This window comes from Centroberyx gerrardi, chromosome 18, assembly GCF_048128805.1.
Source record: "Centroberyx gerrardi isolate f3 chromosome 18, fCenGer3.hap1.cur.20231027, whole genome shotgun sequence".
Classification (NCBI taxonomy): Eukaryota; Metazoa; Chordata; class Actinopteri; order Beryciformes; family Berycidae; genus Centroberyx; species Centroberyx gerrardi.
The window spans coordinates 8,400,960-8,406,724 of NC_136014.1; positions in this window are offsets into that span (position 1 = coordinate 8,400,960).

The window sequence follows — 5,765 nt, forward strand, 5'->3', positions numbered from 1 at the left end:
CCGTGGAATAAGGTCTTGCATGCAACGGCATGCCAATTTAATAAGTGAAAGTGTTTGTAATGATTCTGTTTGAGCTTGCCTCAGTGTTGGCCACGCAGCGACTCAGTCAGGCATATGTGTGTGTTGCTCTGCAGTCATTACATAAACCAAAGCCCAAAGCACTTGCCCGACCACAGGAGCAGCTGCACAAGGGAGACGGGAATACATCACACATGTCATTTCAAAATTCAAAACTCGGGGAACATTGAAGGGGAGCAAGTCAGGAACTGGTCACTGCGATGATGCATTGTGTCCAGGTTGTGACCTTTTTATTCAGGGATCTAATTTTATTATCAACATTGTCCTGCATCACATTCACAGTAGTTAAGGCCCAGGTTTTTGTCCAGCCATTCAAAATGGCGACCTTCCAGCCACAGGCCCACTTGTGTTGCCATGAAGGAAACAATTAAGGGCAGAGTGTGTTTTGTGTGTGTGTGTGTGTGTGCTGCATTGCCAATTGCTCTCCGTGTCCCACTAACATTGATTTGAACTTTGCAGATGAAAGCCAGAGGGAATAAATCCACAGAAGAACTCCAGGCACATGGGTTAGCATTAATCAAGTTTCTTATAGGACTAAAGGAATCTACAGCCAGTTAGGTCTATTATCTATCATACACTTCGTCTTACACTGTATGTGAGGACCTCCTGTCCTTGCACCATGTGTGTTTGTATGTACTGTGATACTATATAAGTTAAAAATATGTCTACACCAATGCCACCAAAACAAATTTCTGTACATTTATTGTACTTGACAAAAAACTTGATTTTGCTTCTAATTTTATTGTGAATGGGATGATCAAGAAAATCTGGTCAGTGGTATTAAAACAGATCCTAGACAGGACCTGGATATGTTATCAATAACTTTTAAGTTCACGGCTCTAATTGTGTCCCTAAAGGAACCTTTGCTATCCTATATCCAGTATATGCTCAGGTCCATCGTCTAAGTTATAGAGCTCTGAGGTATCTTTCTCCTTGCTCCACCACTCAAATGATATTTTTAATTATTCATTTGTAACATTGGCTGTTATGAAATCAGTGGCATGACTAATACATTCGTTTTTAGTCAACTTTGAGGAAATATCAAGTTTCAGTTGGAAACTTGTTTGTGTAAAAGCAAATATAACCTCTAGAGTAAATTATGTTTTATCCAATAGGTTGATGCTGGCAAGTTGCCTGCATGTTTTCATAATTCATAAACTCCAGCCTTATATGAAAGAGGAAGTCAAAGAAACGTTTATGTTTAAAAAGCCTATGTTAGTCGCACATCCTAGGGGTGGATGTTGCATTTTCTCATATAGAAATGAAAGATGAATCCAGAGACAATTGTTTTGATCAAAGCAGCGATAACCCAGTTTTGTCTCCTATCTCCTTCTGGCCCTATGTCTTCCTGTCATTATAATGTATGAAAAATTCTTAAAATACATTACCAACGGCATTTACATTAACATACTGAATCAATATCCGATGTAATCGAAATGTATGTTGGATAAAGTAAGGCAGTTATCACTAAAATGATGCTGTTGATGGGTGACAAATCAAAAAAGACACATCCTGGAACCAATGAACTACATGACACTTGAGTTGATATCCATCTATCTAATCTATCTATCCTTTCAACCATCCATAATGAGTAATCCGTTCACTCTGCTTCAGTACTTCTGTAGCTTTTCAGATAGTACAGTGAAGATAAACCAGGACAGTGAGGGAGGTAAACTGTAGCAGCATAGCATTAGCTTGAATTCACACACATGCAGTCCAAGTACTCTAAGGCCCCCAGACAAATGCACAAATCCACATATCTACCCCAAAATGGGTCCAACCAAACTGCAGTACAGGCAATTACAGTATTTTCAGACTCGGCTTGGTGGTGAAAAACTGAGGGGTGCCAACACTTATGATTCAACGATGTTCTATGTAGTTCTAGGAGGAAAAATGAACCTCTGATGTGTCAAAAACAAAGTTTAATTTGTCTTAAGTAGAGAATGCAATAAGGGTTCTAAGAAAGGAAGTGGATAACTGGAATACGGTTGATTTGAAGCTAGAGTTTAACCCGGCTTTGGTAGTCCCACTCTCCCACCATGTTGACAACACAAAGAAGTATATCCTAGGTCAACTGCTTCACCAGGTTAAGTTTTGGGACATGTGATGAGATTTGAAGTTCTAAACATCCGAGTCATTTTTATCTTACCAAAGCTACATACATAGTGCGGCTTTAATGCTTTTCTGAGAACAAGGACCTGGCTTGTTTGGGTTCTGTTTTGTCCCCGGCGGTAGTCAGGGAATTAAACTGTATATATGTTGCATTATCCTGCCGGAGAACTGTCACCGTGGCCAGCCTCAGAGGTAGATAATCACCTATGACGGATCGCGGAAAGTCACGCACAACAGTTCACGAGGACTGTCCTCACTTGAGCCGTCAGCCCGTTGTTCTCTGCCTGCTCAGGCAACAGCAGGCAGCAGCGTGGCCTAGTTGCTAGTAAGACCGTCCTGTAACTGGAAGGTTGCAGGTTTTGGTCCCTGCAACATCTATGTGTCCTTGATGAAGACCCTTGCCAGCTCAATCATTGTGGATGGAATATTTAAATGAACTGAATTGTTGTGTGCTTTGCAGCAGATTGTTTATGCATCATGAGGTATAGATGGACCAAGAGTAGCTTATAGTACACTAAGGGTAATATATAGTCCAGTACATACAATATATTATGCATAATGTGGACATCCAGACACTATAACATATAATACAGTACATACAAACACAATGCAGTACATAGAAGACCAAGTACATCATCAATATCTTCTCTTTGTGTACCCTTTGTGGAACTTTGCCAGTATTTTTCTCAAAATGGCAAAAGCGAACAAGTTACAGACCTGCGTAACCCTTATTTGTCCAAGCGTGTTGACTAAAAACACATTTGTTTTTACAGCAGCGGCCTGGGAGAATAATTGCAGGAGGAAGGGAGGGTTTGCACATTCACAAGCTGCCAAGTACAACCACAGTCTCGTACTACTGGTCACTGAGCAGCTCCACTGGTTCCACCGGCTTGATGAGCGATCAGTAGGCTAGGCAATAGACTAGACTTGTAAAATCCTGATCCTGCCCATTCATCTGGGAAAGCACCCCAAGGCTGTTGGGATGCAGAGGCTACTGTAAAATCTATCAAGTTAAAAAAAATAGTTCTTTGGGGGTCTTCTCTTCTCCCGCGAACATCCAATGACTCTAACAGCCCTTGTTCAAGCTGTTCTAGCTCAGGGAGGAATTTGCTGATGTCTCTGCCCTATCCCCACTGTGAATTGACAGGCATAATAATTGTTTGTGTAATTAATCACTGGTGCAGGTTGCAGACTGAATCTGTTTGCTCCCGAGGAGAAAAAACAACAACACACAAATAACGTAGGGAGAGATGTTTTAATTTAATGCCTGACGTGGTAAGGCCCCAGACATTTCTTTGTTGTTTGAAGCTGGCTTTAATTGAGTTTTCCCCTCTCTTACTGTTTCTCTCCCTCTCACTGCCCCCCGCACCCCCCACCCCCCACCCCCCACCCCCCACACACAAACACACAAACACACACACACTGCAGTTAGTGACTCAGGGTCTCGCTTGACTTGGTCTGCAGGACTCTGAGGATTTGTAACCTAAAATCCAGACTTGCACAGTGACAGTGTAACATCTTGGTAGCTCTGCAAGACATTTAAAGTCTGGTATGGTTGGAGAGGGGAAAAGAGAGATGGAGGGAGGAGAGCGTGATAATTCAGCCATGCAATTTGGACTTAACATATTGATGTATTCGCCAGTGCTGCATGCTACAAGCAGAGAGGAGATAAAACAGGAAGACTCGCGGCTCCTCGCCTTTGCTGGAGCCACAATTGGAATTATCTTCACTCTACTAACTGAAGATCAAAATGAAAAAAAAATCAAACTCATGAATGAAAATCTCACTGAAGTCAGCTTGAAGTCTTCATCATAATTATGGTGCTTTGGTGTAAAATGGCCAACGTATAATCGGTGTATTCCAAACCTATGATGGCACTTTTGAACACTATGATAACAAAAGGCTTCCAACGCGCTCGAGATACTGGCAGATGCGAAGACAAAAATCGCTCGAGGGGAGTCGAGTCTTGTGCAACTACAGGGAGAGGAAAAAAGCAAAAATGATTCCCAAAATATCTTCCCGTTCTGTCTGTGAAGTTGAAAGTGACAACTGCAATACCTTTGTTCTCGGAGTGCAGTTGCAAAAATAGCTTTCAATAATGTATTAGGAGAATAAAGACTGTGAGCTGATTTCTGGGGAGACGGGGCTCAGCTCTGTGTGCCAAGACCAGGAGCTTTCTCTGCTGTGCCTCGACTGTGAGAAAAGATCAAGCTGGGGAACACAAACTCATCCCCTTGACTTCCAAGATTGCTCTACATATCCAGCGTGGAACAAAACCGAACCAAAAGCCTCAGTCTCAGAATAAACAGCCCACCCCTGAAAGACATACAGTAGACCTACATCTGATTTCATATCTTCTTTCTTAGCTCACAAAGGATTGCTGACAATTACTGGGGATCTCAGTGACTTATTCCCCAAGATGTTGGTCAGCCATACAGCAGGCAGGACAACTGCTGCTCCCTGTAACCCCTGTAGGCAGAGGACAAGCGGCGTAGAACCGCAATGTAATGACACTGAAATGCAAAGTGCCTTGACCAACGAAGCGTTCACCTGAGACTACAGAGGTTTAATTTCTTGCGTGCCTGAGTGTGATAAGTGGCAATCCAAATGCCACTTTCCTTCAAGTTCTGTCAAGGCCGACTGGAGCAGGGGAGGGAAAAAAAACTGGAATGATTTGAGATTTGAAGAAGGAAGCGCCACAGATTTCCAGGCAGACATCAATTATTAAGACAGGCGAGACAGCCGTGACGTGATCGACAAATGATCCCCTTGACTTGACAGTTCCTTGGGTAGTTTGACTGTGAATAAGATATTGCATCTAGAATAGAATATTTTGACAAAGGCAAGTGACATTCCCTACATGATACAGGAGTCTGTTGTACCCCCTTTCCTGCAGGGGGCACTCCAGCTTCCTGCAACATCTACTATCTCTGTGACACTCTTATCTCAATCTTATCAGGTTTGGGCCTTAAGTGGCGGAATAAAGTGTTATGTCGAAGCGTCTGGACGTATGAATAGAGCGTCTGGAAGATCAAAGGTTTTTTGTTTTTTTTATTGAACCTGTGGGCATCTTTTGTCTGTGGGCCCACATGATGTAACCTTTTCATTTCTGTGATTCCTTTGTTGTAAAACTGGTTCTTATTATAAGAACCAGTTTTACAACAAAGGAATGTTAACTCTATTTTAAGAGTTAACATGGGCAATCTTAGCTTCTCACTTCATGTCCTCTTTCCTCCCCTCCTCTCTCTGCCTATGAAGGAAAAATAATGGATATTTATATAATTTGAGACGGGTTGAATCCACCCCCTGTAAGGTCATTAAGGTGATAATATCCACCAACACACCCACACTCTCTCTTATAAAGCTTGCAATCTGCAAAGTAGGCCCATTTTGCGCTTGCTGTCATACTCTGAAATTGGTACAGGTATAATACCAGGCAGCGCAGACCAATCCTTGAAATGTTTTCCCAGAAACCAGCCCATTGTATATGCCGCGCTACCAACTGGAGTGACTCATCTCAACTCATATGGGCCCACTGACTCATTTTCCCCTTTACTTATCTGTAATTCTGAGTG